This window comes from Balaenoptera musculus, chromosome 18, assembly GCF_009873245.2.
Source record: "Balaenoptera musculus isolate JJ_BM4_2016_0621 chromosome 18, mBalMus1.pri.v3, whole genome shotgun sequence".
Taxonomy (NCBI): Eukaryota; Metazoa; Chordata; class Mammalia; order Artiodactyla; family Balaenopteridae; genus Balaenoptera; species Balaenoptera musculus.
The window spans coordinates 50958630-50971049 of NC_045802.1; the positions used below are offsets into that span (position 1 = coordinate 50958630).

Sequence of the window (12420 nt, forward strand, 5' to 3'; positions counted from 1 at the left end):
CTCAGGGCTGAGCCCTCCTGGTGCCTCATGACGTTGTCTATAGAGTTCAGGTATGGAGTCCTGGTCTCTTCACTGTGACCTGTCCAGGTGGTAAAGAGGCTGATCCCATCCATCTCCCTGCAGCAAGAAAGACGTGGACCTGAGGATGAAGTGATTGCCCATAGTGAATAGTGGATCTGCAGAGATGGTGGAACACAGGCTCCCGTGGGGTCTCTCCTGGGCTCTCTGTGGGTCTGCACCATGCTGGCACCATCAGTGCGTATTAAGCAATGCACCCGCTCTTGCAGCACTGGCAGTAAGGCAGTAATTCATTAATTCTGGCATCTGTCTACTCCCAGCCAAAGAGAAATTGGCTCTGTAATTATCACTCTACTGTTACCGCTTTTGTTTCAACATGTACATAACATTTATTTTCTCCATCTGGGAGGAAAGTGGGGAGCCCTCTATCTTTCAACCTCTCAAAGTCCCTGCATGACAGATTAGAGAGCTTTGAGATGCTGATTTGTCCTGTTTGTATTTTTTTGCATTTTCAGCATCACTTTTTGAATCTCTCTGGGATGAGGAGGTATCTTAGTCTGTTTAGGCTGCTATAATAAAATTACACAGACTGGGCAGTTTATAAACAACAGGAATTTGATTCTCCCAGTTCTGGAGGCTGGGAAGTCTGAGATTAGGCTGCCAGCATGGTTGGGTGAGGCTCCTCTTCCTGGTTCATAGCCTGCGTCTTCTCACTGTGTCCTTACGTGGTGGAAGGAGCTAGAAAGCTCTGGGGGGTGAGTCTCTTTTATAAGAACAATAATCCCATTTATGAAGGCTCCACACTCATGACCTAAGCACTTCCCAAAGGCCCCACTTCCCAACACCATCATTTTTCTTTGCAGGTTAGGATTTCACATAACAGTCTTGAGGGGACACAAACATTCAGACTGTATAACAGGAAGTGACAGTCTTTTAATAGCAATTCTTAAATGAATGTATGACAAGTTCTTAGAACAATGCCTGGCACATGAACAGTGCTATATAAGTATTTGCTATTTTCATTATTATGTGGTGATAAGTGCTCGTTTCTGGCTGGTTGTTTCATTGGATATAACACAGAGAAAAAGCACTGTGCTGTTTTGGGAGATAGGTTCAGCAAACCCTCCCCCCATCTGAGACCTGTGGCAGACATTGCTAATCAATCGTGGCTCTCTCCTGTGCAAGTTCAAAGTTGCCTTACAAACCTCATCATATCCCCCCAGGCAGCCAGCGTCAAGCAGTCGCATTGGCACCCACGATAAAACATTTGCCATCACAGCCTAGGAGCTTACATTCTAGAGAGACCTCAAGAACTCCGCCACTCACAGTGAAATAGGCGTGGTAAAGCCAAATTATTCTAAGCATGCTCAAGGCTCCCCAGCTCAAGGCCTGAGTGAAACTAAGGCCAAATCTGTTTGGCCACCTCCACCCCCGTGCACATTCTTGACTGACCTCTTTGAACTTTGAGATTCTTAATTTTCAGCAGTCTTTGGGCTGAATGTCTGTTCAGCAATGAGGAAGTCTGAATTTTGCCCAAGTGTTTAGAATTAGCGCTTTTCTGAATCAAAGATTTAGTTCTAAATGGAAAGACTCTGACGTGGCTTAGTGGTATGGGTTCCAATATATAAAATAAAAGAAACCCTCAATTCCACGCAGAAATAATTGTTTGGAAGCTCAAAAGGTTTAAATGTATTTTGGGTAGTATATTTTTCTTCATTGCGAAGCAGAAAATTATTTTCTGGTTCTATATTTTATGAAGGATGAAAACATACATCTAAGCATTCTATAATATAAGTTTAATGTAAGTTACTACTTGTCCCTACAAGCTAGCTCTGAAACTGTTTTAGCCCTTCATTCAGCTAAATGAATGCTGAATGATCCTGAATATAATACTTCTAATTTACTTATTTTTTTGAGATGAGACAAGTCACATCTTGGTTTTTCAACTTTCTCATCTGTAATATTAATATCCAACCTCAGTCCAACCGACATTTATGGGCATCACAGAAATTTAAAACGTATTTCTAAAATATCTCGCACACATATAATTCTATGAAAGCACTGAATAAACATATATATATATATATATATATATGTATACTACTTTTAGAGAACATTTTCCATTTTAGATTTTCCAATTCCTCAGCCCAGAATAAGGGCACATTAAGAAAGGGATGTCCCAGTCCATGACTGCGTCCTGCAGTTGCCTGAACCTTCTAATCTGAATGTTTCTACGTCTTCTTATAGTCCCTTCTGTGACTGTAGCTCAGCTGGACTGTGGTTTTTCAGAAGCTGTCTTGAAATGGGGAGGATTTGGTTAATTATTGGTGTGACAGATGAATAAAGATGACCCAGGAAATTCTAATGACTCACTCCTCTCAGCAATGTTCCAGATTCGCTAAGCTTCTTTAAAGCCTCCCTGGCTGCCACGGAAGGTACATTTCAGAACCTGTAATAGGAACCTGCACGTAGCGTGGCTCTTCTACACTGTTCCTTCCTCACCAGAAGCAGGTGTTGACACTGGAGTCTACTGCTGCCCTCAGATGTGAAAGAAGTTTCTAGCATCCTTTTCACATTTTTAAAGGTGATGAAATCACAAAAAGCTCAAAATTCTTATATTTCAGGATGTACTTTTCCTTTGATAGTTTTACCAAAATTCCATGTGTAGAATTTGTGTAATAGATTCCTTTCATATTTCCTGATCTCAGGGCTCCAAAGGACTTTTCTCTCCTAAGGATCTTGATTCCTACCAGCAGTACATTTCCTGTGTGTGTATCTGGGCCCCAGCCTTCCAGGTACCATGGGCCAGATAGAGATTCCTCCTACTTTAAGTTTTGTGTGTTTTTTTTTAAAGGAATTCCTTTTTTAAATTTTTTATTTACTTATTTATTTACTTATTTATTTATTTTTGGCTGTGTTGGGTCTTCGTTTCTGTGCGAGGGCTTTCTCTAGTTGCGGCAAGCGGGGGCCGCTCTTCATCGCGGTGCGCGGGCCTCTCACTGTCGCGGCCTCTCCCGTTGCGGAGCCCAGGCTCCAGACGCGCAGGCTCAGTAATTGTGGCTCACGGGCTTAGTTGCTCCGCAGCACGTGGGATCTTCCCAGACCAGGGCTCGAACCCGTGTCCCCTGCATTGGCAGGCAGATTCTCAACCACTGCGCCACCAGGGAAGCCCTGTGTTTTGTTTTTTAAAAGAGAATCCAAAATAGATTGGATACTGTGGCACCTCGTGAGGGATAGAGTTGTGGGTATTGTTGATGTCAGTTAAAAGGGTGATAACAGGAGTACATATTTTTGGTCTACCAAGGCCATAAATTACACAAAGAATTCACCAAAGACAGCAGGTCCATGAGTGAGCTGTTTCAATTGAATTGGTACTTGTACAAGGTGACACCCTCTTTCACACCACCCATCTCCTCCCTGTGTGACTCAGCCACTGAGGGAGAAGCCTCTGATCTGTTCTTTAACACAGGCAGGTGGAGGTGGAAACTGCACTCAGTAAACTCCAGGTACCCATTAGTTTCAGCTGGATCCACCTGGGGAATCACTGCAGGCTGTTTAGACAAGAAGTCCCGGTTTATCTGCTCAAGAAAGGTAAGTTGAATTATATTTGCAAATGTAAATATCTCTGCTTTATTGCATAACTTTCCCTGTTTTCTTTGCAAGTGATTAAAATTAGAACTTACTCTCTTAACTTTGTCTTTTTCCCAGTGAAATTTTAACAGCTTCCAACGGGCTGTTCTACTTGTCGACAGTTCTGCTGCTCTTTGTTGTGATTTTAGATGGCATTGCTTTTAAATTCTCCGCAATTTTACCCTTTTCCGGGCAGCAGAGAAATGAAAGCCTATTTGAGTTTCCACGTAGGAGCTGTCAGCTGGTGAATCTGGTCACACATAAGGATAGCAAATTCTTTAAGTCGAGAGACCAGCACTCACCGGTCTACTTTCTCAAGTGACTATAAAAACATTTTTTAAGAGGAGCTCCCTGTCTTCACAGATGATGCTTTTACTGAAATGGTGACCTCTACTCTTTTATAGATAAGAAGTCTTTGTTTTTCTTGACTGCTGCAAGCATTGCAAGTCACTGAGCTGTGAGACAGAGATGCCCAGTCCCCCACCCTATCTTCCCCAAATAAGAAAATCACATTTCTTGAGTGAATATACCAAGGAATAAAGCAGGGCAGGGCTAACTGAGGGTGCGCAGTTTCCCACAGGGATTCGTGTGCATTTGGCCAACTTTGCTATGTTATATCCTGAGTTCTAACCTACATATTGATTAATGTACATAGGGGCAATTTTCAACCTCTATTCATATCCTAGTCCTGAAAAGCCAGTTTTGGAAGCCCTTTGATAAGAACAGAAAAGTTATTTTAACCAGGCTTTCCTTTATGATTAATAGCTAAGCTGACTTGTCTGACCTGTGTTTTTTCTCTACCATTTGCATCTGAGATGCAGAGCTGTGGGAATCAAACCCAGGAGCTACTCACACTTGCAACCAGCACTCTCTGTCCTCCAGAAAGGCGCTTCCCACAGTGTACCTGGCTCTGCTTTCAATTCTAGTGCTTTCATTGCTTCCCATTGCTGAGCAGGTCATGTGCTGTCTCGGAGGCTTTTAGAGCTCAGTTCCCAAAGGTTACTGAGGAATTTTATAATAATTTGGCTTTCAAACATTTATAGTAATCAGAAAGCTAAATTATACCATTTGTGGATTATTATTTTACATGTCGTAAAATGTGATCAAATTTAAAACCAGTTTTCTCTTCCACAGTTTATAATGCAGAAATGGTCTTTCTGATATTTGCTGTATTCCAGAATTAAAGTATTAGGAAAATCAATTTGAGAAAACTGTGATATTACATCAGTAAAATTTTTAGTAAAACATTTGCTTGATTCTAAATGTCAGGTAGACAGAGAATGCAGATAAAAGGCCAGGATTTTTATTAAACTTTTAGCTTCATGTAAATCTTAGATTCAACTGACCTAAATTTTCAATTGGAATGGAGCGTAGACTTATGTAGTCTAACTCACTAATTTTCTAGGTGAGGACAACAAAATGTATACATGTTAAGCAACTTGCCAGGATGATAGTTAGAACCAGATGAGGAGCCAGATCACCTGATTTTGGTCTTACTGAATTTTCTCAATGATTTTTCAAATTTCTTTCACATAAAATATGTGGTAGCAATAAATGAGGTTCCCTCTGGCTTTACAAAAGAACTAGAAATGATCCGGAAATAAGAATTTCCTTATCCAGTAATACTTGAGAATGTTATTACAGTGCGTATAGAATGACTATGACGTGAAGAGATACATTTTAAATTTGTGGTTTGTGGAGTCAGTCTTGTTATTTATTATATTCCTAGTTTTTAACCTCAGGAGTGGTCAGCCCCTTTGTAGGAAGGCGAGGTGGTGTGTGTGTAGGTTGTAGATTGTAGGGTGTGAGACATTCAATTGGAGACAGCCTCACCTTGGCTACCAATCCATAGGGGCTGCTTACCGGCTGTCTCCTCTAACCACTGGAATCTTGACTGAAACAGCTGAGAGATTCATTTTCCTGGAGACTTTGCAAACAAAGCAAAGAGGAGATGTTTTGAACAACGAAACTCAGACTGTGGAATGAGCTGCATATAATTCACTAAGCAGTCAACTTAAGCAAACATGATTTAACTGATAGTGTCCCTATGATTCGGGCGTTAACTCTAAGCATTCTTTAAGAGTGATGTGATAGAATCCTTGGCCAGCCAGTGGTCCAGGGGAAAGCTTTGTTGGTCCCACACAGTTTGTCTTCTGACATTATCCTGTTCCTAGGCTATTTGTTGATCATGTTTCCTTTTCTCTTGCTGAGAACTTTGAAATAAGGGTTTTATGTATTAATTACTGGATATTTGTCTGCAGTTGCTTGAACTTTACTTTTTAATCAAAAGTCTTTATCTAATATATTTCTTAAGGGTTTCTAGTTTACCATTGTAAAAATCCATGTGATTGTGAATTTGGGAAAGGCCCTTCCTCAAATGCATGCTTTGTCAAATGACAGCTAAATTTATTAGATTTGCATTTTATGTTGCTAAATTTTTTAAGGATATGAATCATCCTTTTATTGTGATTATTAATTGGAAGGGTGCTTTTTATAGGTATCCATTAAACAACAACTGGCTTACTTCTAGTTCTGAATACTCATTGTAATTGTATACTTGAGAGCTCTAAGCATCTAAATAATTCATTCTGTGTTTCTAGACCCAAGTTTCCCTGACCTAAAATGTGATTGTTTCCTTTGTATGGAACCTTCTGGGAGAAAGTAATGAACTATATAGACCATGCTTTTTTAACTAAAATACACACATCCCAGGAGACTGTGGCAGTATTCCAGAGAACACTCAGAAGCCACAGGATATGCATGGTACCTCTACATTGAGAGTTAATTTTAAATATTTCAGAGAAAACTGCCCCCCTACAGCCTACCCTCCTCTGCCCTCCTTCCCAGTGTGCTCCTTTTTGTCATTAGGTAAATATTTGAAAGGAATCCATACAGAAAAAACCATAGGAGGCTGGAATCCAGATAGACTTGGATATAATTATGACCCCCAATTTGACCAAATGTCACTTGTATGATCATACTTATCTCACAGAACCAGCAAATAAAAAGAAAATTTAGAATTCCTACTGAATTATACATATATATATATAACATAATATGACATATATTACCATTTCTTTTACAATAGTGCAAAGAGATGTAAAACATCAAGAAAAAAATTTCCATAAGAAAAATGTGGGACCTAGATTAAGAAAATCACAGATGTTTACTGTAAGACCTAAAGACTTTCTTGAGTAAAAGCTTCTTTGAGTACTATTCCTAGATGGACAGATTGAATATCATCCATGTCAGCTCTTCCCAAACTATTTTATAGTATTCATGCAATTCCAATCAAAAGTTCTAATAGAATATTTGTTTTGAAACCAGAGAAAATAATTTTAAAGTTTATCTTAAAGAAATGAGTAAGTTAGAATAGCTGATAGAATTTCTACAAGAGAAATTAATGAAGGGTGCTTTCATTAGATATTAAAATGTATTAGAAAAAGACAATAACTAAAATAGTTTGTTTCTAGTGCAAGAAACTAAAGGCAGATCTATGGAACAGAAGAGACAGCCATGAAGCACATTCTAGAATATATAAGATTTCTTTATGTGACAAAGGAAAAATCATATATCAATGGGAAAGGGATTCCACCATTACTAAAGTAAATCCATATGGATTAGAGTTTCCATGTAACAATAAAATACATTTTTTAAACTTAGAAGAAAACATGTAAATATTTATTAATCTCATTTGTCCAACAAATGTTCCTCTAGAGCTTATTATGTGCTAGATATAATAATAATATTTGGAAATACAACTGTAGAGAAGACGGTCTTGGTTACAACCCTCAAGATTTACAATGTGTCTGTGTCTGTGTCTGTGTGTTGGGGATGGAGAAAAACTTCAGCCACACAAAAGGCAGTTTGTATTGTACCGTTGTTATGGAGAGGTACTCTTTGCTATCTGAACACTTCATAGGGCTCAGGCTGGGGAGGTGGAGGTGAAGACAGGTTGTGATGGTATCACTGAATGCATCCAGGAGGATATGTAATGAGTGACCTGAAAAATGCATGTCTTTCCTGAAGGGAGAGTAAGGGTGAGAGGAGGCTCAGAAAGAAGAATGCTTTAGGCATAAAGCGTAGAGTGAGCAACAGCCTAAAGGTGATGAAAAGGATGGAGCCCTCAGGAATTGGAATGACTTAGTCTAGCTGAAGCTAGAGTTTGAGTGAGGCATGGGGAGTGGGGAGAAAGGAGGCAGGCGGGTATGGACTTGTAAGTTTTGATAACAATTTGGATTTTATCCTGACAGAAATGAAGGGCCATTGAAGAGTTTTAAGCAAGGTGGTGACTACTTTGGCACTCGTGAGAATGGATTAGGAGAGTAAGTCTAGAGCTTGGGAATATAGGTAGGAAGCTGTTAAAATAGTAAGCAGATTATGGCAGCTTGAATTGGTAGTTTGAATATGGACAGAAAGACAATCAAGAGTGATGTAGGGGGTTTCCCTGGTGGCGCAGTGGTTGGGAGTCTGCCTGCCGATGCAGGGGACACGGGTTCGAGCCCTGGTCTGGGAGGATCCCACATGCCGCAGAGCAACTGGGCCCGTGAGCCACAATTACTGAGCCTGGGCGTCTGGAGCCTGAACTCCGCAACAAGAGAGGCCGCGATAGTGAGAGGCCCGTGCACCGCGATGAAGAGTGGTCCCCACTTGCCGCAACTAGAGAAAGCCCTCGCACAGAAACGAAGACCCAACACAGCCATAAATAAATAAATAAACAAACAAACAAACAAATAAATAAATAAATAAAAAATAAAAGTAACCCGGAAGGAGTGCAATGTAGCATCTCTGTTGAAAAAAAAAAAAGAGTGATGTAGGAACAGAGTTGTAGGACTTGGTGATTGCTTGGATTTTGAGGTCAGAAAGAAGTTTTATGGATGGTCTACATGGATTTCTAACGAGTGAAAGAATTAATAAGGGGAAAGAAAGAGAATTACAAAATTGGAAGCTGCTGATCAAAAAAAAAAATCAGAGTCAGACGCTAAGTGAAAACTGGGAAAGTAAAAATAAATATTTCTGATATATAAAGAAAGTAAGAAAACAATAAGAAATCCATAATATTAATCAATGGATAATTCACAAAATAAGAAATAAAATAACCAATAAAATTATAAAAATATGCATTTGAGCCAAAATGATTCCACTTTCATAATATAAGGAGAAAGATTTTACTGTGTAAAATTGGGATAAAGAGTGACATGACATGAGCTGCAGCGAATATGATAAAGAACTTAAGGTAACAGAGTTTTGGTTCATAAGTCGTGGTCAAAATTTGGGCTTCTACTCATTTAACAAATGTTTTCAGCTAGAACTAAAAATAGTCCATGAGAGGTTCAAGCAATAGATAATTTTTATTACATAGCATTTTTATTAATGAATATTAGACCAGTGTCTTTAATAAAATGAAATTGATCATTGTCCCAGAGAGTACGACTCTTCATGCTAAAACTTGACATTATCTATCATTCTGCAGAAAAGATTGGTGGTGGAAACAAGGGCAAGTGAGGGCTCATGCTAAAACCGAGAACAAACAGTAAGAACATTTTATGGTCGATGGTTATTGGACTCAAAATTCATAGCATATAGACAACTGTCTGGCTACAAGATTTTATTTGTGCTACATTATAAACTGTTTCACCATCAGTAAGCAAGTTTTCTAATGCTAAGTGGAGACTGGGAGGCTGTGTGACTAAAGAAATAACAAATTTCTAACCATCACAGCAGGATAAGTGAGTCTTTCCCAGCCCAATAATTATTGGATTTCCTTATACACTGTGTGTGAAGGCTGAAAATAGTCCATTAATTTAAATGCATTTGTTAATGTTTACACTTTGTGAAGCCCTGTTTATTTTATCCTTACGTAATATTTCATGTTCTTTTAGGTGATAATTGTTTGGTGGTTTGTTGTATTTACCTTACAGAAGATAATGCTGCTGTTTATTGACTTGTGATTATAGAGCCTCTCTTATTCTTCTGTTGAAAATGGTTTAATAGCATTTGTCCGTTTTCAGTTTCTAGGATTTTTCCCCTGTTACCAGTGATTTCTGGGAAACAAGTACTAGTAGGTATTATCGAGCCATGAAGACTTTTTCATATACGAAAGTGAATACCACCAAGCTACATATGTCATTCTAGACATTTTTGCTGTATTTATTTCCTTATTCTATGTTTGCTTTTTCATACTTTCTATCACTGTAGAGGTTTCTTTTAGGTAACTATTCATATTTGGTCTTTTCCATAAAGATATCAATTTAGATAAGTCTATTAGAAGCTTGATAAATTAACTGGGAGATTTTGGAGCCATTAAAGTATCCAACTATCACTCTGTGCTGATCTCATGATACTCTGGTAAAATGATCAGAGAAAGTCTGCTCCAAATCTCACTCTTGCTTGAGGTCCATCACAGATTTCTACTGCAAAGGAAATGTCATTCTTCTCACCCTTTCTTTTAACCTGGTAACTTTCTACCTGTTGAACCCTTTTTGTTTCCTGGGCTTCTGGGGCAGGAACTTTGATGTCAGGTCGATTTGGGCTGGACTCCCAACTGTGCACTGGCTGTGTAGCCTTAGGCAAACTACTCATCCTAAAACCTCTTTCCAGAAAGAACTAATTTTACCCACTGTCCACATTTCCAACTCCTGCCCTACCTTCTGAAAAAGGACTCTGACTTCATTGAAATCATTCATTATAAAGTTTCACTTAGGTATAGAAGGAGGATAATCATAGTATCAGCCTTAAGGCATTATGTGGGTCTTAAATGTGATAATACATGTAAAATCTAAGCTCAATATGGCTAACACTATCACATGACCAAATACCAGCAGTGAATTCTTTTCGCTGGTTTTTTCTCTTTTTTTCTCTCATCCTCTATTTTGTTATCCTATTTTCTGCTCTGCATTTTTTTCTCTTCTGTCTTACTCTTCCTATTCTCTTTCATCTCTGCACCACCTCATTCCAGTTTCTTTGCTCACACAATCTTTCTTAAGGAGAGTTAGCAGTGAGTGGTAATAATGTAGCACTTATTAGGTAAGTCGAGAGGCATTTTGTCCTTGGGTGGGAAGGGGAAGAGAGATCCACAAAGACCTTTTTTTTTTTTTTTAATTTTTATTGAAGTATAGTTGAGTTACAATGATGTGTTAGTTTCTGGTATACAGCAAAGTGATTCAGTTATACACACACACACACACACACACATATATATACATATTCTTTTTCATATTCTTTTCCATTATGATTTATTACAACATATTGAATATAGTTCCATGTGCTAAACATAGGACCTTGTAAAAAATAAAATAGATAAACAAGGTCCACAAAATCTTTTTGTGAAGAGGACCCAAAAGATGGGGAAGACTGCAGCTTAGTTGGGAGGTGGTCTTGGAGTTGGGACAGGAAGAGCTGGGGCTGACTGGCTAGGGGAGCAGATTACCTAGTGGACCTAAATGCTCTTGGGGAAGTTCTATTATTCAAAATAGAAATTGAGAAGGACAGAGGGAGATGAAGAGGATCTGAACAGGGATACATTTAAGAAATAGGAGATGTTTGATAGTTTCAAATGCATCCAAAGAAAACCATGAAACTTGACTGGTTTTGTGATTCAGAATTTAAGGAGAGTAATTTCATCTAAAACCTAAAGACATGTCTTTGGGCAGAGGCTGTAGGCATTGGGTAAACACTAGCACTTTCTGGTGTTTGGCCACAAAGAGGAAATGAAAGAGGGGCCAGAAGTTGAAAAGGTTTTTTTTTTTCCTGTTTCCATACTGACTTCTGACATCATGATTTCACATCAGAGTTTTCAACTTATGAATTTGGTGCTTTAAAAGGGAAAGGTTTTGTAGTTCCCAGCATAATAGGGACACATCTTTTTATACATCTTTCCCTACAGTATTATACATTTAAAATACAATTGCTGGAAAAAAATATAGTTGCTTGTGTCTGCCATTATTTGGTATATGTACCAGTAACAGCATTTTGAGGAGCCGAGATGAGAGTTTCATCTTTCTCGTGAGAAGTTTAAAACTTGATTGGAAGGAAACTGAAGGACAGCACTTAGAAATAAATCTAATTGGCTGAACCGAAGCTATTAAAGTGTCATTATTTGGGTGTTGAGTAGATATGAAACTGAGGATAACCTCAGTCCCTGAAATAAGTAATTTCTTTAAAAAATAATATAAAACTGAGATTTTGCTGCATGTATTTTGTGACATTACCAATTTGAAAGGTTTCTAATCTCTAATCCACTCTACAGAAGGGTATTTGTTAACAAGAGCATTATTCACAGGGACATATATTGTTGATCCATTTTTATTAACAGTATAGAAAATATCCATATATAAAAAAAGTTGGTTTATATTCTGGTCAGGATGGCAAGTGTTCCATTGCAGTAAAATTTCGATGGAATTAGAGGTTGATGAGAGTGGGGCTTGCACCTTAAATGTTTTAGATTGGAGTTTCTAGAAATGGTTCTGGGGCCACCAAATGGGCTGACATATGGAGATGGTTAGGGTGACATGGCCAATGGGTCCTAAGAAAAAAAAAGGAGCAGGTGTGCTGAGGGAGGTTGTGCAGGAGATGGAAGTGAAACCTGTAGATTTGGTGAAAAAATTTTATTTTCCCACACTATTAGTCATTTTCATTAAAAAAAAAAAAACTCCTGCATACTTATTAAACTATTATAATTTGAAAATAGAATACATTATATTTTGCTGTCTCATTTACCTTGTGCCAGTGTACAGCATGGAGCTAGGAAAGAGTATAAAACATTATCAAGCC

The 12420-nt window shown here is 38.5% G+C and overlaps 1 protein-coding gene across 12 annotated transcripts in view; it reads left to right on the forward strand.

Annotated features, from left to right (window-relative positions):
- Positions 1–3389: 3389 nt before the first annotated feature.
- Positions 3390–12420, forward strand: part of SCEL (sciellin) — a 133457-nt gene continuing 124426 nt past the window's right edge. For 4 of the 12 annotated variants that reach the window (XM_036831206.1, XM_036831213.1, XM_036831212.1 and 1 more), the window contains exon 1: positions 3391–3609. The gene's annotated coding sequence lies outside the window, so the exon portion shown is untranslated. Of the gene's footprint in view, positions 3610–12420 lie in introns of all 12 variants that reach the window. The other 8 variants (XM_036831208.1, XM_036831216.1, XM_036831214.1 and 5 more) reach the window with 3 other exon arrangements.